Consider the following 21,223-nt stretch of genomic DNA (forward strand, 5'->3'; position numbering starts at 1 on the left):
TCACTGCAAAGAAAGATTTGAAAGGGTGAAGTGATTTACCCAATGTCACTTAGCCAGGCAGTGAAAGAGTCAGCTTTGGAGGCCAACTCCTCTGATCCAGGTCTTAAATGTTTCCTGGACTTAGCCCTGCCTTCCATCAAACAGGCTGATTACCAAGGAATGAAGCAGATCTTTCCACTGCCTCTGGCAGCTGAGGGATCAATCTGAAAAAGGTTGGTCCAGTTGGCAAAATACTCCAAGATATTCACGTTCTAATCTACCAAGATCAACACTATAATTAAGTTTACTTTTAGGAAACTTCTGAACAGGAAATCAATCAGAAACCAGATATTCCAGCTGATTCTTTTTTTTCTTTTTTCTTTTCCTTTTTGGATTCTCTGAAACGGTTCATTTCTAAACATTCAATCAAATTAATATGCAATTACATGAATGGGTGGTTCACACAGACAAAATCACTAGATAAGCTATTTTTTGATCCAAATATTTTCATCAGATAATATTAAAATTTCTTACAATAAGGAGCTAGGGCATAGTGGTCACGCAAGAGGGCTCTCGTGGGCACATCAGGATTCAAACCATGGCCCTGTCACCTCGTCAGTTCTCCTCTGTGTAGTGAGATAAAGTTGTAGCACATACATCGTAAAGTCATTAAGAGAACTAAATGTGGTAATACCTATATAGGGCTTGAAATTGTACCAAGCACACAATAAGTGCTAGGTATTATTATTGTTATTTATATAATAGGGGTGTCATATTATTCTCATTTTACAAACTGAGATTCAAAGAGGTCAGCGATTTTCCTAAAGTTGCAAAGTTTTAAGTGGCTTCATGGAAATTTATTTGCTAAAATCTCATTAAACTCTAATTTGAAAAGATACAGGCACCCCAATGTTCATAGCAGCACTATTTACAATGGCCAAGATAAGGAAGCAACCCAAGGGCCCATGAACAGACAAATGGATAAAGATTGTGGTGTATATGTATAAGGGGCTTCCCTGGTGGCTCAGACGGTAAAGAATCTGCCTGCAATGCAGGAGACCCAGGTTCAATCCCTGGATCGGGACAATCCCCTGGAGAAGGGAATGGCAACCACTCCAGTATTCTTACCTGGAGAATTCCATGGGTTGAGGAACCTGGCAGGCTACAGTCCTTGGAGTCTTAAAGTCAGACATGACTGAGTGACATATACATACATATATATGTGTGTGTGTATATATATATATATGTAGATATATATAGTGGAATATTATGCAGCCATGAAAAATGAGATCCTGCCATTTGTAGCAACATGGATGGGCCTAAAGAATATCATGCTTAATGAAATGCCAGACAGAGAATGACAAATACTATATAATATCACAATATCACTTGTATGCGGAATCTAAAAAATACAACAAACTAGTGAATAAAACAAAAACAAAGTAGACTCACAGATATAGAGAAAAAATTACTGGTTACCAGCTGCAGGGCAGTGGGGAACAGAGAGGAGATAGAATGGGAGGTTTAAACTATTGTATATAAGATAGATTCAAGGATGTATTGTACAATGCAGGGAATATAATCCATATTTTGTAAGAACTAAATGGAAAGTTACCTTTAAAATTGCATAAAATTTTGTTTAAATTATACAAATAAAGATTTTAAAATAAGAATTAAAAAACAAGAACAATATAGAGACATCTCTGATGGTCCAGTGGTTAAGAACCCACTTTGCAATGCAAGCGATGTGGGTTCAATCCCTGGTTGAGGAACTAAGACCCCACATACCGCAAGACAACGAAGCCTGTGAGCCACAACTAGAGAGCCTGATTGCCACAATGAAAGATCCTGCATGCTGCAACTAAGACCCAAAGCAGTCAAAGAAATAAATAAATATGTTTCTAAAATAAAAATACAAATGAACATAAATGCAAAACAGAAATAGATTCACACACAAAGAAAACAAACTAGTGGTTGCCAAAGGGGAGAAGGATGAGGGAGGAACACATCAGGGGTAAGGGATTAAGAGACACAAACTACTATGTACAAAATACATAAGCAATGAGAAAACATGGTATAGCATGGGGAGTTATAGACATTATCTTGTAATAACTTTTTTATATGGAAATTCTTTATTTTCTAACTTCTTTTACACAATGGTTGAGCATTAAATCTTAGAGTTGATTTAACATCCATATAATTAATTTTAGACTATATTTCATGGATATGACCTCAGGTAAAAATACTGGATTAGTATGCTGTAGTGATTACCTGAAAATAATGTAATATTATAAATCAATTATACTTCAGGAAAAAATAAAAATATTTTGAAAACTTCTTAAAGATGACTTCATGTCAAGCTGAGAGTAAAAACAAGAATAGGAAAGAGAAGAGGAGGAATGACAGACTGGCTGGTTGGGAGGGACCCTGAAGGACCGCACGACAGAGCCCCGAACTAAATGTTGTCAACATTATACTTTTGCTATACTTATAAGTGACCAGTCTATACCACCCTGCTTTACCTGAAGTAGCTTGGTTTTCTCTCAAAGCATGATGACCACAGAAGAATTAGATCACACAGAACAACACATTTGTTAAGACAGCCCCTAAACTATGGTTTTTCCAGTGGTCATATATGGATGTGAGAGTTGGACTGTGAAGAAGGCTGAGTGCCGAAGAATTGATGCTTTTGAGCTGTGGTGTTGGAGAAGACTCTTGAGAGTCCCTTGGACTGCAAGGAGATCCAACCAGTCCATTCTAAAGGAGATCAGCCCTGGGTGTTCTTTGGAAGGAATGATGCTACAGCTGAAACTCCAGTACTTTGGGCACCTCATGCGAAGAGTTGACTCATTGGAGGAGACTCTGATGCTGGGAGGGATTAGGGGCAGAAGGAAGAGGGGACCACAGAGGATGAGATGGCTGGATGCCATCACTGGCTCAATGGACGTGAGTCTGAGTGAACTCCGGGAGATGGTGATAGACATGGAGGCCTGGCGTGCTGCGATTCATGGGGTCACAGAGAGTCGGACATGACCAAGCAACTGAACTGAATTGAACTGAACTGAAGCAAAAAGTTCAGTTGTATCTAGGTCTCTACCGTGTGACATAAATCTGTTTAAATTTGAGAGTATATCAGTCATGTGAGCACAGACTTCTTTTCTTAAGAGTTAAGAATACTCTTAGCTAAGCGAATTTTCTTAGCTAAGAAAAAAAAAAAAAAAAGTCCACTGAATTATCAGGTAACTAAGTGACCTGTGGCATTGCTGTTGTTTTAATTTCCAATCCACCTTGGACTGGTCAATACCTTGTTCAACAAGTCTACCGTCACCAGTGTAACAGCAATGTACTATAGTAGCACTGAAGCCCTTATTCTCAATTTTCTGTTCTTATCTCTTTACAGAGCAGTAAGAAACAGTTTGCAGACTGGCACATACTTCTCACATTTTGTGAAGCCTCGGCACAAATAAAAGGATATTTACTGTCAACTTCATAAGAAAATCAAAAGTGATTCCAGGATCAATTTGAAGGCTCCATGTCATTTAAAAAGAACCAGGCTTTTATTATTATTATATTATCCCATTTTGCCAGCCACAGGTCATTGGTCTCTATCCTCAGGCTTGTCTAATGGCCGCAAGCTCTCTGAGCCCCAGGCATCACCTCATCGCCCAACGTTATCCAAAGCAGAAAGGGAAGAATAAGGACAAAAGTGCTTTCTCCTCACCTGGCTCTGTATTCACTCAAACAGGAATATCTTGTCTAGAAGAGCCCCAAAGATCCCCCAACTCATTCAGACCTGCTCTTATACCCAATATGCAAAGAAGAATGGGAGCTCTGTGGTTGAATGAGGCCAACAAGAATCCAATCCCTTGAAGCTCCAGAGCACATTGCCATTTGAACAAAACCAGAGACTTTGGCAAGGAGGGGGTTTCCCTGGTGCCTTAAGTTAAGGAATCTGCTCACAATGCAGGAGACCCAGGTTCAATCCCTGGGTTGAGAAGATCCCCTAGAGAAGGGGAACCTGGGAATACTGGAATACCCACTCCAGTATTCTTGCCTGGAGATCCCATGGACAGAGGAGGCTGGTGGGCTACTGCCCATGGGAACACAAAGAGTCAGACATGACTGAGCGACTAACTTTTCATTTTGACACGGAAGAACCAGGAAGGACTGTTAGGTGAGAAAAGACGTATCTGCCACAGACATCTTCTGCTCAGACCATGTGAGGCTTAAAGATATCTGTCCTTGGGGAAAATGTGACATTCTGCAAGGATAAAGGAGGCACTCAAATTCTTTAATGTGATATACTCTTCTTTATCCACAAAAAATTTCTGGAATTCAGAAAGAACCAGAAGGCAGATCTCCCATCCATTACCTCCTGAGCACATTTTTTTTTAACTTTGTAAGTCTCCTTTTCCCTGTTTTTAAAAGGGGTGGGACTTCCCTGGTGGTCCAGTGGCTAAGACTCCACATTCCCAAAGCAGAAGGCCCAGGTTCCATCCCTGGTCAGGGAACTAGATGCCACTTGCTGCAACTAAGAAATCACATTCTGCAGCCAAGAGACCCCACATACCACAGCAAAGATCAAAGATCCTACATGCCACAAACACGGCCCCATTCAGCCAAATACAAAAATAAGTCTTTTTAATAAATTAAAAAATAGTAAATGAATGGGGCTTAAAACAGGACTTTCATCAGGAATGTGCTATGAGGATTTTAAAAGTTAATAGAAAGCACTTACGTGCTTGGCGTGGATTTGTTGTTGTTCATTTGCTAGGTTGTGTCCTAGCAAGACTCTTTACAACCCCATAGACTGTAGGCTGCCAGGCTCCTCTGTCCTCCACTGTCTCCCAGAGTTTGCTCAGATTCATGTCCATTGAGTCAGTGATGCTATCTAACCATCTCATCTTCTGCAGCCCCCTTCTCCTATTGCCTTCAGTCTTTCCCAGTATCAGGGTCTTTTTCTAAAGAGTTGGCTTTATTGCATCAGGTGGCCAAAGTACTGTAGCTTCAGCTTCAGCATCAGTCCTTCCAATGAATATTCAGGGTTGATTTCCTTTAGGATGGACTGGTTTGATCTCCTTGCAGTCCAAGGGCCTCTCAAAAGTCTTCTCCAACACCACAATTTGAATGTATCAATTCTTCGGCACTCAGCCTTCTTTGTGGTCCAGCTCTTTAGGGACGTCCCTAGTGGATCAGACGGTAAAGCATCTGCCTACAGTGTAGGAGACCTGGGTTTGATCCCTGGGTTGGGAAGATCCTCTGTAGAAGGAAATGGCTACACACTTCAGTACTCTTGCCTGGAAAATCCCATGGATGGAGGAGCCTGGTAGGCTACAGTCCATGGGCTTGCAAAGAGTCGGACACGACTGAGTGACTAAATTAAACTAACTTTCTTTAGGGTTTGGCATGGTGCAAGCCCTAAATAAACCTCACCCTACTCTTATTGCTAACTGGTTATGAAGAGAAATTTTGAGTTTCTACATAACCCAGGGTCACTGTTAGAAAATTATGAGCGCTAAACCGTTTGGAGATGCCTAGGGCGGTTTCCGGGGCTCATTTCACCACACAATAAGGGAGGACTGATCATGTAGAGAAAAATTTTACAGGCAACACATGTGCCTTCTGAAAGAAGAATGTCAAGGCACTCACTCCGAACCAGTGGAGACTCAGGAGACCTAAATCTGTCTCAGAGTCCAGCAAATCCCAGCATGACATTGTGGACCTTTATGGAGCCTTGCTTCCCCTAAGTCACTTCGGGGGCTTAGTTGAAGACACAAGTTGCTGTCGAACACCGGAACTGAGGTCTGCCCTTAGAGGTGGTGCTGAGGTGGTGACGCTGCACTGTCTACTTGCCAAGGAGCTATGCCAGGAAGCAAGAAACTCTGGAATGACCCAGAGGACCTTTCAAAAGCTGCTAACAGGAGCAAGTGGGAGTTTACCACAGCCAGGAGAACATGCTGCTGGGAGTCACTGAATGCAGCCACGTAGGGAGGAAGGGGCACCTGGAGCTGGGCCCCTGGCCTCTCCTGCCACTGACGGTCAGGAACCACAAAAGCTGTTGCCATAATAGCAATTTCTAAAAGACAGTTTTGGAAACTGCCAATGGAACCAATTCTCATTATTCGAAGCAACTGATTCCTGGGTCAGAACTGGGAGATCATACTGCTCAGAAACTGTGGCCCTCCTTAGCATCAGTTCAGGGATCAAAGTGCTGGTAACTGAGTAGCAAACTGTTGAGGGGAACACATGAGCTCAGAGTCAAAAAGACCTGGATGTGAGTTCTGGGATTTCCATTCTGTGACCTTGGGTAAGTACCTTAATCCTCTGAGCTTCAAAGTATTTAATGGGTTCAATTCAGTTCAGTTCAGTTCAGTCGCTCAGTCGTGTCCGACTCTTCACGACCCTATGAATCGCAGCACGCCAGGCCTCCCTGTCCATCACCAACTCCTGGAGTTCACTCAAACTCGGGTCCATCGAGTCGGTGATGCCATCCAGCCATCTCATCCTCTGTCGTCCCCTTCTCCTCCTGCCCCCAATCCCTCCTAGCATCAGAGTCTTTTCCAATGAGTCAACTCTTCACATGAGGTGGCCAAAGTACTGGAGTTTCAGCTTTAGCATCATTCCTTGGTTAATATATATATATAAATGCTTTATAACATAGAAAGTATCAGGAAATTAAAAAAAGTTATAATCATTTTTTTTCAGTATGTTCTTCAATGAAGAGAAAAATTAACAATTTTGCACAAGAAAAAACTGAAGGGAATAGAGCCCTGGAAAACATGAGTGGGGGCCCAAGCCCGTTTCAGAGACCCTTAACAGGAACCTAGTTGAAAGTTCAGATGAGGTTTGGAGAATGAGAGCCTCACTAATGACTCGGATCAGATTCGAATTTGTGATTTCAAGTCCTCAAGCCTCTCGTAGATTTGGTACAAGTTTTCAGTTGCTTAATGAGGCCTGAAATCCCATTTTGTTTCCCACGAAAAAACACCTGAAAGTTTCCTGAAGAGGGTTTTTTACAAAAAAAAAAAAGTTAAGCATAACATATCTGTGGGTGATCTTCTGTCAATATTTGTTGTTGTTGTTATTTAGTCCATAAGTTGTGTCCAACTCTTTGCAACCCCATGGACTGTATAGCCCACCAGGCTCCTCTGTCCATGGGACTTCCTAGGCAAGAATACTGGAGTGGGTCCCTTCCAAAGTCCCTTGGGGAAACAAGAAGGCAGCAATGTAGATGAGAGAGGACCCGTTAGAGGGTGTGATTTCAGCCGCTTTGCTGACTCAGGACGCCCTTTAGAGACGTGCAGACTGGGCTTCCGTGGGGGCAGCCGTGCTCTCCACCCCTCGCCATCACCTGCACACATCCAAGCAGCAACATGACCCACTTGCCTCCCTTGCCTTGGGCACGGTCTTCTGTTCTGGCAACTGGTGGTGCTTCTGAGAGACTCCATCTGCCTATCCACTTTGAGTTTCCATTGGACTGACATCTGGGATTCAAAACTTTTCAGTCTACTGTCAACAGAGCCTTTCTTTTAAAAAGAGAGAGGGAAAGAAAAAAAAAAAAAAAAACCTCTCAAGAAGTGAAAGAATCCAAACACTATCTAAAACAAAACAGAGAAACAGCATTCTTTCTGTCTTGTTTTTTAAATAGAGCTTTCCACACCCCCACGTGTTTATGCTATAATTAGAAAGTGTGTTGTAGAGAGGGTGTTTTGATCACCCTCTAAAAATCTTGTTTTTGAAATACTGACTTTACCATATGATATTAATTTGGGGGAAGAGAAATAACAGGAGAGCAGCTATAGCACCGAGAATTCTACAAGGCAGTGCTATGGAGTAGCAGAGGCAAAAACAGTAATAGGGACTTCCCTGGTGGTCCAGTGGTTAAGACTTCACCTTCCAATCCAGAGGATGTGGGTTCCATCCCTGGTCAGGAAGCTAAGATCCCAAGTGCCTTGTGGCTAAAAAAGACAACACATAAAACAGGAGCAATGTTGTAACAAATTCAATGACGATTTTAATAATAATAATACTGATGTATATTAATGTTTTCAAGCATGAAAGTGATGAGAGTCTTAACTTCAAGTCCACATTGACTCTTCTCTAGACTATTGCAATAGACTGACTTGATTATCCCATTCTTTCTCTTCTTTGATTCAATCTCCAGAGATCATTGTCCTGAATCCAAGGCCTGCTCAGGCCCTTGCTCTAGTCAGAACTGGTTTAGTAGATACTCAGCACCTACATACAGGACTAAGGACTGCCCCCAGATTTGGAATCCAAGCCACCTTCAGTCATTTTCTGCAGGGTTGATACTGCCTGTCCCCAGGATGGGTTTGAAAATGTTTGAGAATTCTTTTTATTGGTCAAAATGCCATGGAGCACTGATGACTTTTAGAAGACACACACTCCCTAAGAAAGCAAAGACCCATTCACCCCCTAAAACCAGTAGCACACCCACTGAGAAACTTTGAACCTAACTTTTCAACTTTTCGTAACTTGATTTTCTACTCCATCCTCTGTCATATCCAACTTGGCAGCCACCTTGACTAGTCCCATCTCTAACCTCCATTCATGTGCTCACACTGGTCTCTAGTCTGAAATGTCCTTCCTGACTCACTGATCTTTGTCATTCTCAGTCCTTCAAAACTCAGAATAAACCATCCCCATCCTCCAATCAACATTAATTTCTCCATTTTTGTGGTCCTATATCACTTTGCTTATACCTCTATGCTTACTATATTCTGCCTTGCATTATTGCCATTGTTATTACTTTTATCTCCACTACCAAATAATATATTTCTGGAGGGCAGGACTTGCCTTATTAAGCTTTATATACCTGGAACACTGAACTCTCAGTGCCTGGTACTTAGCAGATTTGTCGAATTCATTTGAATTATGCTCATGATTTGAAAATATATTTTTCTCTCAAATGTATGTGTATGTGAGGACATTCTAAATTTTTTTTTGCTACTAGTGGATTTAATATGTAAAGTCTTATTTTAATGGGGCTTCCCAGGTGTCCCTAGTGGTAAAGAATCTGCTTGCCAATGCAGGAGACATAAGAGATGTAAGATGTTAGAGACATAAGAGTTCGATCCCTGGGTGAGGAAGATCCCTGGAGGAGGAAATGGCACCCAACTCCAGTATTCTTGCCTGGGAAACCCCGTGGACAGAGGAGCCTGGCAGCTACAGTCAATGGGGTCACAAAGAGTCAGACACGACTGAGGGTCTGAGCACGACAAACAACAACAAATTTTATTAGTTCTTCCTAGGAGAAAAACTGTTGGAATAAATTGAAAAAGAAAAATGGTTGGTTTCCTGTCCTTGTAACTGAGACAGGGTTTCAAAAGAAAAAGCCAAAAGGATTTAGTCTTTCAAAAGTCACAAGCAAAAGGAAAATGTAATTTTTTTGTGTTACTCACTGAGATCTTTGTGTACGCATACCTCCTCAGATGACTAAACTTTACAAATTTCACTTGACTTTACTTCAACTTTCCAAAAAAAAAACTTTTTAAGTAACCTTTGGATTGGGATGAAATGTGGAAAATTTCAACTCAAAGTCAGATATTTGTTTTTTTTTCCCCCCTAGGAAGCTGTGTGCAAATAAAAACAAGGTTTGGCAGGAGCATTTTATAAACCACCTTTACCCTAGGACGGGTCACTGCCAGTGCCATATTTGTTGATGAGACATTTGGCAAAAGGCCTGCTGCAGAAATACCGTCTTTGACTTGATTTTGCTGCAGATTTCATCTGTGAAGGTTTTCTTTTCCAGTTACAAAGTTCCCCCAGGAGGACGTAGCTTCTTTTTGGAAGCCTGTGAAGTGTTGGCAAGTCTTGCCCTGTTTACCATGGAAACTTGTACTTGGATAGAATTACAGTGTATGACCTGGTACAAGCAGAGACGGATGTCTGATGCCTGCCATTTTCTCTTCATATTGATTTGAATTTTATAAACCACAGAACCAGATCAAATGACTTTGATCTTTCCTGTTCATTCGTTCATGGTGGCATACAGTCATACTCATACAGACTTGAAAATAGATTGGCAGATAACAGAACATATGTTACTATTGAAATGTATAGGTTTGGTTCTAGTTAATCTACAGATTGCTCTGCTAAGTCGCTTCAGTCATGTCCGACCCTTTGCGACCCTATGGACTGTAGTCTGCCAGTGTCCATGGGATTCTCCAGGCCAGAATACTAGAGTGGGTAGCCTATCCCTTCTCCAGTGGATCTTCCTGAGCCAGGAATCAAACCAGGGTCTCCTGCATTGCAGGTGGATTCTGTACCAGCTGAGCTACAGGGAAGCCATTTCACTGTAAACTACAGAGGGTTGCCTGAAAAAAGAGTAGTCCATTTGTAAGCATGGATGATTTAATATCGACTTGTCCATTTTTTTTTTCCTTAGGAAGTTCTAAAATACCATATGGCTTTGAAATTGCATTGATGGGCTAATTTTTTTTTAATGAGAAAGAAAATGAAAAGAACTAGCCTTGCCTATAAATAGGTATTCTGCTTTCCTCTAAGTAACAGTTTAAAATATCTGGCCCAGAATTGAGGAAAAAAAATTATTTTTATGTCTTTGGGAAATAGCTAACAGTACAGCTCAGGACCTCATCACTTCTTGCCTGGATTACTATAACAGTTCTAACTTGATTCCACATCACAGTTATCATACCCTATTCTCAATCTATTTGCCACACTCCTACTGGCACTGTCATTCAAAAACCAGATCTGATCACCGCAATCCAATGGTTAAAACCCTTAAAAGGCTTTAGGAATACTTTAGGAGAGAACGCCAAGTCAGTGTGGCGTACAATGCTCTCTCCTAGTCTTCCATTTGTCACACACTATTCTTACTCAATGTTCCACTGTATACATGTTACTCGCCTGAATTTTCACTCAGCTGTGCCTCTCTACCATTGAACCAGCTGCTCCCAAACATATAATGTCACTGCAGTAACTCCTTGCTCTTTCCATGGCTTGCTCCTACTCAGCTTACAGCTCATAGGCCACTTTCTCCAAAAACCAACGCAAATTTTCTCGTCCAGCAAGGGTGACCTCCACAAGAGTTTTAGTAACACTTGCTCATATCTTCAGGATGACCGACAGCTAGCACACAGCACTGCAGTTTAATGACATGGAAGTCCCAAGAGACCACAGTTTATCCTGAGTTTAACAAATATCCCAGCAGGTAGATGGTAGTCAATGAAAACTGATCAAATTATGAGCAAAAGGATGAATGAAGGAATACAATTTAGGGGTTTACATTACACTTGTTTTTCTGGTTATACTTGGAGACACTGAAATCTTGAATTTGCTATTTTGAATGGATCTCAATTATCAGAAATTATTTTTCATTTTTACAGTTTGAGAAAACAAAGTAAATTTAAGAACCAAGTTGACCCCAAAGAAAGTTTAGGTGAGCTGAAAAGGGTTAAAGAATGCTCTTTTCATGGTTAGCACCGCCATGACTCAATGTCTCAGGAAGCATCTGAAGCACGTAGCAACTCCAAAGCCCTGGACGCTGAAAAACTGATCAATGTGCTTGTTCCTTGCCCATCTACCAGTCCCCACATGCCTGAGGGAAAGTCTCCCCCTCATCATTTTCTAAGGAACAGACTTAAGTATGCTCTGACAGGAGATGAAGATCTGCTTGTGCGACAGTTTATTAAGATTGATGGCAGGGACTCCCCTGGTGGTCCAGTGGCTAAGACTCCATGCTCCCAACACATGGGGCCCTGGTTCTATCCCTGGTCAGGGAACTAGATCCAACACGCTACAGCTAAAACCCAGTGCAACCAAATAAATAAATAAATACAAGAGAGAAAGAAAAAAAAGACTGATGGCAGAGATCCAAAGTGATGTAACCTAACCTACCCTGCTGGATTAATAGATGTCATCAGCCTTAACAAGACCAGAGAGAATTCCCCTCTCTTCTGTGACACCAAGGGTCACTTTGCTGTTCATTGTAGTCCACCTGAGGAAGCCAAGTACAAGTTGCGCAAAGTGAGACAGACCTTTGTGGACACAAAAGGAATCCCTCATCTGGCAACTCATGATGCTCATACCACCTACCTCCCTGATTCCTCATCAAAGTGAATAACACCGTTCAGACTGATTTGGAGACAAACAAGATTTACCCATTCCACCAGTATATGGTGACCAGAGGTGCTAACCTGGGAAGAATTGGTGTGATCACCAACAGAAAGAGACCTCCTGGTTCCTTTGATATGGTTCATGTGAAAGACGCCAAAGGCAACAGCTTTGCCATCCGGTTCACTAACATTTTTGTTATTGGCAAAGGCAACAAACCACAGACATCTCTTCCCCAAGGAAAAGGCATCCATCCCACCATTGCTGGATGAGAGAAATAACAGACTGGCAGTCAACAGTGAAGTGATCTCTAGGTTATGTGATTGGAAAGATCTTTATACTTAATTGAAGGTAATATGGCATGATTTGAAAATATGTGGGTTATTTTCAAATGTCTTTGGATAATTGATTTTTAACATAATTCCACAGTGGAAAGAGAAGAGACTCTATATGACTACAATACCTTTAGACCATGAAATTTTTGCACCTTGTTTTATGTCTCTGGATATGTCTCCCAGCTTACAGTCTATGGAAACTTGAATAGAATTTGTATCCTGCTGTTGTGTGAAAGTTGTATAAATCTTAGTTATGTTGAATTGGTTCTTTTCAGGTCTACTATATCCTTCTACTTCTCTGTATATTTATTCTATTAATTTTTGAGTTTGATATTGAAACTAAAACTAAAAATTTATCTACTTAAAAATTAATTGTACCATATAGTGGAACTATATGTAACCTTGTCCTGCATTTTCCAAGTCTCCTGTAAATGTGTTACCACATTTTCACAATTTAAAAAAATAAAAAATAAAATAAAATGGAGAACCAGCAGGGACGTGCTGTGTGGCAAGGGGAATTCTGTTCAGTATTATATAACAACCTAAATGGGGAAAGAATTTGAAAGAGAATAGATACATGTATATGTATAACTGAATCACTTTGTTGTACAGCTGAAACTAACACAGCATTGTTAATAAACTCTACTCCAATACAAAATAAAAAGTTGGGACTTCAAAAAAAGATAATGTGGCGTGACTAATTATTAATACAATCATCATTCAAATGATTTTGTGACCCTTTTCAGTGTGTATATTATATTGACCACCCCAAGCATCTAAAATAAAGATGCCAACTTTAGTTTGTAACCAGTAAAGAGCCTTTAATTATTCCATAAACTTTCAGGATAAAATTATTTTAAACTCACTTCAATACAAAACATTTAACATAAGTGATCTTCTTTAGAATTTTTGGTAAAAAGTATTTTATTAACTTGAACTAGCCAGAGGGTTTACAAATCCCCCTCAGATTTGAAACAATCTGTTTGCAGGATTTGTGACTTTTCCATTTGTTTTCCTTCATTCCTGCATGTATATTGATGGTTCAAAAGCCCAGTCTTTAATTCCAGTGGCAATAAATTCAACTTTAGTCTGAATTTGTATTTCCTGACATCTTCCATCCAGTCTCCAAGAGATAAAAACAGTGCTTGAAATTTAGCCTTCTATGTAGAAGAAAGTCTATAGTGTGATATGAAGTGCAACAGAATCTCTAACCCCCAAAATGCTTCCCTTCCCACCCCCTGCCCTTATCAGTAAATATCTGAAACTGCTATATCAAACAGAAACACGTAACAAGAGAGAATAGTCTTAGGATGTCAAAGGGAATTATCCACTGATTTAAATTCACTCTGCCTATTATGTTTCAGAGAAGGCAATGGCACCCCGCTCCAGTACTCTTGCCTGGAAAATCCCATGGATGGAGGAGCCTGGTAGGCTGCAGTCCATGGGGTCACAAAGAGTTGGACACAACTAAGAGACTTCACTTTCACTTTTCATTTTCATGCATTGGAGAAGGAAATGGCAACCCACTCCAGTGTTCTTGCCTGGAGAATCCCAGGGAGTGGGGAGCCTGGTGGGCGGCCGTCTATGGGGTCGCACAGAGTCGGACATGACTGAAGCGACTTAGCAGCAGCATTATGTTTCCCTTTGTGCCTTATTTGCCAGGAAGCTCAGAGTCAAATTTATTATTCAGTTGTAGTATTATCAGTCCTGGGTGTTCATTGGAAGGACTGATGTTGAAGCTGAAACTCCAATACTTTGGCCACCTGATGCGAAGAGCTGACTCATTTGAAAAGACCCCGATGCTGGGAAAGATTGAAGGCAGGAGGAGAAGGGGACAACAGAGGATGAGATGCTTGGATGGCATCATCAACTCAATGGACATGAGTTTGGTGAACACCGGGAGTTGGTGATGGACAGGGAGACCTGGCGTGCTGTAGTTCATGGGGTTGCAAAGAGTTGCACACAACTGAGTGACTGAACTGAACTGAAGACTTTTCTACTTCCTGCTTCAGTTAGAAGGCCCATCCCTTTTTCAAAATTTTAAGGACAATATGTGGCTCCCCAGTGTCACATGTTGAAGTCCTAATCCCCCAGTGTGTCTGTATTTGGAAATAGGGTGCTCTAAGGATATAATTAAGGTTCAGTTCAGTTCAGTTCAGCCACTCAGTCATGTCCAACTCTGCAACCCCATGGACTGCAGTATGCCAGGCTTCCCTGTCCATCACCAATTCCCAGAGCTTCCTCAAACTCATGTCCATCGAGTCAATGATGCCATCCAACCATCTCATTCTCTATCATCTCCCTCCCCTCCTGCCTTCAATTTTCCAAGTATCAGGGTCTTTTCTAATGAATTGGTTCTTCACATCAGGTGGCCAAAGTATTGGAGCTTCAGCTTTAGCATCAGTCCATCCAGTGAATACTCAGGACTGATTTTCTTTAGGATGGATTTGTTTGAACTTTCTGCAGTCCAAGGGATTCTCAAGAGTCTTCTCCAACACCACAGTTCAAAAGCATCTGTTCTTCAGCACTCAGCCTTCTTTATGGTCCAATTCTCACATCCATACATGACTACTGGAAAAACCATTGCTTTGACTAGATAGACCTAGTATAGCAAAGTAATATCTCTGCTTTTTAATTTGCTATCTAGGTTAGTCATAGCTTTTCTTCCAAGGACCAAGCGTCTTTTAATTTCATGGCTACAGTCACCATCTGCAGTGATTTTTGGATCCCAAGAAAATAAAGTCTGTCACTGTTTCTATTGTTTCCCCATCTATTTGCCATGAAGTGATGGGCCCGGATGCATGTCCCTTGTTGTAATTAAGGTCACATGATATTATAAGGGTGGGGCCCTGATCCTATAGGATCAGTGTCCTTACAAGAAGAGACACTAGAGAGATGGCTACTCTCCTTCCCTTTATAACTCTCTCTGCACACACAGCAAGAAAAAGCTATATGAGAACACTGTAAGAAGCCAGCCAGAAAGAGAACTCTCACCAGAAACCAAATGAGCTAGAACCCTGATCATGGACTTCCAGCCTCTAGAACCATAAGAAAATTTCTGTTGATTAAGCCACCTAGTCTACAGTATACTCAAGATGACTATTATGTCTGTGATGCCTGCATGGTGACTGCAGCCATGAAATTAAAAGACGCTTAGTCCTTGGAAGAAAAGTTATGACCAACCTAGATAGCATATTGAAAAGCAGAGACATTACTTTGCCAACAAAGGTCTGTGAAGTCAAGGCTATGGTTTTTCCAGTGGTCATGTGTAGATGTGAGAGTTGGCCTGTGAAGAAGGCTGAGCACCGAAGAATTGATGCTTTTGAACTGTGATGTTGGAGAAGACTCTTGAGAGTCCCTTGGACTGCAAGGAGATCCAACCAGACCATTCTGAAGGAGATCAGCCCTGGGATTTCTTTGGAAGGGACGATGCTAAAGCTGAAACTCCAGTACTTTGGCCACCTCATGCGAAGAGTTGACTCATTGGAAAAGACTCTGATGCTGGGAGGGATTGGGGGCAGAAGGAGAAGGGGAGGACAGAGGATGAGATGGCTGGATGGCATCACTGACTCGATGGACGTGAGTCTGAGTGAACTCCGGGAGTTGGTGATGGACAGGGAGGCCTGGCGTGCTGCGATTTATGGGGTCACAAAGAGTCGGACATGACTGAGAGATTGAACTGAACTGATTCTCTTTTTATCTGACTCTTCACTGTTTACCTGGAACCCTGTCTCTCATTCCTGGTCACCATAAACTCTGCTGGGCTGCATCTCCCATCATCCATCTACCAGTCATGAAAACTTGGAAAAAAAAATATTTCATAAACTGAATGAAATTAAGGATAGTAACTCAGCACAGTAATTTGGGGTCTACCCACAAACCATACTCGCAAACTTAAAATCAACCTTGTTTATTATTTTTCTAGAGTCCTTCTATAACTTTGCAAAAAGCAATATGACCTTTTTTTTTCTTATAGTGTCCAGTTTTATAAGTAATGTTTGTGTAAAACTAGCAAAATTGACAAGTATGATACTATGGCTTGATCTCATGGGATGGTGTGTTACTCCTATCCTATTTTCTTTTCATGTTTTCCCGTGCTTCTTTTTTTTTTTCCTAATTTTTAATATGATCCACCACCTAGCCCCACTCCACCATTCTCAAGATTTTCCCTCCTAACAAAGTCAGCAAATGATATCAGCATTGCCTGTATCTTTGATATCATTCAACTTAATCTGTGAAAACTGTCTTCTTCTCCTAAGACATACTCCAGATAGCCTGTAAGCCTTATGAACTGCAATCTCTTCTAAGGGAAGTACACATGTTTAGAGCATAGCAAGGCTAGTAGTATTCAACTAATAGTTTTTGTGCCAAAAAAATAAAATCATTAAGATAACAAGTTTCCACTACAGCTCACATGCTTAAAACTTTCTTTGAAAATTCTCCTTAGGGCTTCCCTGTTGGCTCAGTGGTAAAGAATCTGCCTCCAATGTAGGAAATATGGGTTCAATCCCTGATCTGGGAAGATCCCACATGCTTCAAGGCAATTAAGCCCAAGTGCCACAACTACTGAACCTGTGCTCTAGAGCCGTGGAACTGCAATTGCTGAAGCCTGAGCACACTAGAGCCTGTGCTCTGCAACAAGAGAAGCCACCACAATGAGAAGCCTGTGCATTGCGACTAGAGAATAGCCCCCACTCACAACTAGAGGAAAGTCCAAGCAGCAATCAAGACTGAGCAGAGCCAAAACTAAATAAAGAAAAAAAATTTTTTTTCATTATCTCTATAAGTTAAAATATTTTGTATTTGTACTGAATAAAAATTTGTATTACTGGAATATTTGAGGAAAATCCACTTAGACATTTTTTCTTCCTTAGGTGACGAAGTAAAGAAATAACATTTATGTGTTCAAAATTGTATTTGGTCATTTTTACAAAAGTGGTGGAACTTTGTTGATTTCTGTGTGGATAGACTTCAGTGTGAGATAATTTTAATGAAAAACAGGAAAAATAATAAGCTGAAGTTAAATGTGATTTGGAAATATTTTATGAGCAACTAAGAAAAATTCTTACAGCTCTCTCAGATACACTTGTCAAGATTAACCTCCTGGGCATTTAGACATTGAATAAAGTTAATTGACTCAAGATGTAATACTGACTAACTAGAGAATGACCATTTCCACTTAGCTGCCAAGCATGGATATTAAGTGTTCCTCTATACAGGGTACTGGGCTTCCTAGGTGGTGCCAATGGTAAAGAACCGGCCTGCCAATGCAGGAGACATAAGAGATGCAAGTTTGATCCCTGGGTCAGGTAGATCCCCTGCAGGAGGGCATGGCAACCAATTCCGGCATTCTTGCCTGGAGAATCCCATGGACAGTGGAACCTGGTGGGCTACAGTCAATAGGGTTGCAAACAGACAGGACTGAAGTGATTTAGCATGCAAATGGGGTACTAAAGAGACTATTGTTCAGGAGAGTGAGCACAGATCTCACTTCTTGAAGAATTAAAGTACTTAGTGTTTTCTAGAAATGCCTTGAAAGAACTTACCAGGCCTGACACGCATGGTGTTCCAAGGACTCCCACATACAGATCTTGCTAGTTTACTATCTCACAATCCTATCACAGAACCTACTCTCCAGCAAAACTAAACCTCTCCTTGACCACACTGTCTAATGTCTTCCACTCAATTTATGCCTTATATTATCCTGTTTCCTTCATAATACTTAACACTGTCGGAAATTACCTAATTTATTTATGATCTGTCCCTTGTCTCTCAGAATGAAAGTCACATGAGAAGAAGGATTTTTCCTTGTTTAGCGCTGAGTATCCAGGGACTAGGACAGTGTTTGTCACACAGTATGTACTCTATAAATATTTATGGAATGAATGAATGAAATACTTCTTATAAACATCTGAACTTCATTGCCTCTGTGTCTTAGCATGTAAAACTTCCTCCATCAAGAATGCCTGTACTTTCCTTCCACTATACATTTTCATGGTCCAATTAAAGTTTTATAGCACTCAGGCCTGTGTGGGAGGTGACAGTGTGCAAGCTTCAGCTCTCTTCAAAGAATGGAAGATATTTAAGGAATCACCAATTGATGTGTTCTTTTCACATGCACAGACCCAGCAGCGCACATGCACACACATACACATACACACACACACACACACACAACTAGCACAGCATCACTTCAGTTCAGTTCAGTTCAGTCGCTCAGTCATGTTTGACTCTTTGCAACCCCATGAATCGCAGCACACCAGGCCTCCCTGTCCATCACCAACTCCCGGAGTTCACCCAGACTCACGTCCATCGAGTCAGTGATGCCATCCAGCCATCTCATCCTCTGTCGTCCCCTTTTCCTCCTGCCCTCAATCCCTCCCGGCATCAGAGTCTTTTCCAATGAGTCAACTCTTCGCATGAGGTGGCCAAAGTACTGGAGTTTCAGCTTTAGCATCATTCCTTCCAAAGAAATCCCAGGACTGATCTCCTTTAGAATGGACTAGTTGGATCTCCAAGTTCAAAAGCATCAATTCTTCAGCACTCAGCTTAGGAAGCGTTCATTACATTAATTAATGAGACAAATGTAACATTCAAATTCTGAATGTGATTTTATCTTAGCTAGAAATAGAATAAGAAAAGTGAAGCCATCATATGGTTAGTGCTGTGGCACGGCAGGAGAAATACATCAGTTATATATGCTTGATCCACACAGAAGCAGCACGGCTGGCAAAAGTCTGACTTAAATTTAGGTCCTCAGTTAATAAACCTTGGCTCAGTTGGCCCCTGCCCGGCTCGTGGGATGTATCCAGGATTTCCCATGGCATTGCATGTGAGTTTGGAAAGAAGAAAAACCAGAATCTTCCCAAATCTACATAAATCTTCAGGGGTCTACTGTCATGGGTTTATGTCAGGCTGACCTCTGTTTTGCCCTGCTTAGAGAATCCAGCTTGAAGAGGTCAGTCATGATTTACAAAGGCAGAAAGAGAAACACATGTGTTCATCTCTTGGACTGAAGGATCTTACCAGGTCGGCCATGCTAGGCCCACTCATTTTTCCAACCACCAGATTCTCTTTTCTCATTCCTCTTTCTTCACACACAGTCTAACAGCCTATTCAATAATATGTTTTTTCAACTACACTCTAAGAACTATCAGGACTTACAATGACAGTGAGTACTCTGACTATGAGAAAGTCAATGTTTAATCTCATCTTTTTCTCTTACCTCTATGCTCATTCTTTGCCTTATAACACAGAAATATGTCCTTTTTATTTATTTGCTGTGTAAGATCTCTGGCTGGGTATAGAGGTAAATGTAATCTGCAGATGATAACATAGTATATTTTGGTTTTTGACGTGTGTGTTACAAATTGCCAATGATTCCCAAGATTCATTTTGTGATATCCCAGTTGTAATATCCCAAAAGGTATCATAAAATTCTCAAAACTAAATTAATTTGGATTTACCATTAAATTTCTGAAGTAAATATGGAACAATAGCATTTCTTGACACAAAACATAACAAAGTCGTTCTATCTCCAAACAGATTAAGAACTATTTATTGTTCTCAGAGACAGATTCAGTTCACTTCATAAATATTGGTTACTAAGCACAAAGTTTAGATGTGTTCTGATGATAATTACTGAATTCATGTTTGTTGCATTCAAAGTCTTTTTACATAAAAATATTTACTCATCTTTAAGACTTTGGAATTAGAAACCTGATGTGTGTGGGAAGGCTACATGGACAATGATTAGGAGTTGCACCAGGTTACTCCTGGGCTTTAAGCTGGCTTTCTAACATTAAAAAACAGTACAAGAATTACCTTGTAGTCAAGATAGAGAGATACATATTTATTGAAACCAATCGATTTTACTCATGCCAGTGAGAGTGAGACATGACTATGGCTTACTCAGAAGACTGTCTTTAAACATGGTTGAAAACATCCTATACAAATTGGGACATGAATTAGAAACAAGAGGACGAGATAGGGAAAGGTTATTTGCACAGCCTCAGTCCCACATGTACATGCATAGAGTTGGGAAGTATTTTGCTTGGTACCAGTACACTCAACACAAATAACACTTGCTGTTGTTGTTATTCAGTTGCTAAGTCATGTCTGACTCTTTGTGACCCCATGAACTTTAGGCACTCCAGGCTCCCGTTCTTCACTATGTCCCGGAGTTTGCTCACATTCACATCTATTGAGTCAGTGATGCTATCTAACCATCTCATCATCAGTCACCCCTTTCTCCTCCTGCCCTCAATCCTTCCCAGCATCAGAGTCTTTTCCAATGAATCAGCTTTTCACATCAGGTGGCCAAAGTACTAGAGCTTTAGCATCAGTCCTTCCAGTGAATATTCAGGGTTGATTTCCTTTAAGATTGACTGGTTAGATCTCCTTGCTGTCCAAGGAAATCTCAAGAGTCTTCTCCAGCACCAAGTTTGAAAGCATCAATTCTTTGGCACTCAAGCCTTCTTTATGGTCCAACTCTCACATCCATTGATACATCACTACTGGAAAAACCATAGCTTTGACTACACAGACCTTTGTCGGCAAAGTGGTATCTCTGCTTTTTAATATGCTGTCTAGGTTTGTCATAGCTTTTCTTCCAAGGAGCAAACATCTTTTAATTTCATGGCTGCAGTTATCATTTGCAGAGATTTTGGAGCCCAAGGAAAAAAAAATCTGTCACTGCTTCCATTTTTACCTTTCTATTTGCCATGAAGTGATGGGACCAGATGCCATGATCTTAGTTTTTTAATGCTGAGTTTTAAGCCAGCTTTTTTACTCTCCTCTTTCACCCTCATCAA

The 21,223-nt window shown here is 40.9% G+C and overlaps 1 pseudogene; it reads left to right on the forward strand.

Moving 5' to 3' along the window:
* The first annotated feature begins 11,457 nt into the window (after positions 1-11,457).
* Positions 11,458-12,347, forward strand: LOC102284181 (small ribosomal subunit protein eS4, X isoform-like; annotated as a pseudogene).
* The last annotated feature ends 8,876 nt before the right edge of the window (positions 12,348-21,223 follow it).

The sequence above is a fragment of the Bos mutus genome, chromosome 16 (assembly GCF_027580195.1).
Source record: "Bos mutus isolate GX-2022 chromosome 16, NWIPB_WYAK_1.1, whole genome shotgun sequence".
Lineage (NCBI taxonomy): Eukaryota > Metazoa > Chordata > Mammalia > Artiodactyla > Bovidae > Bos > Bos mutus.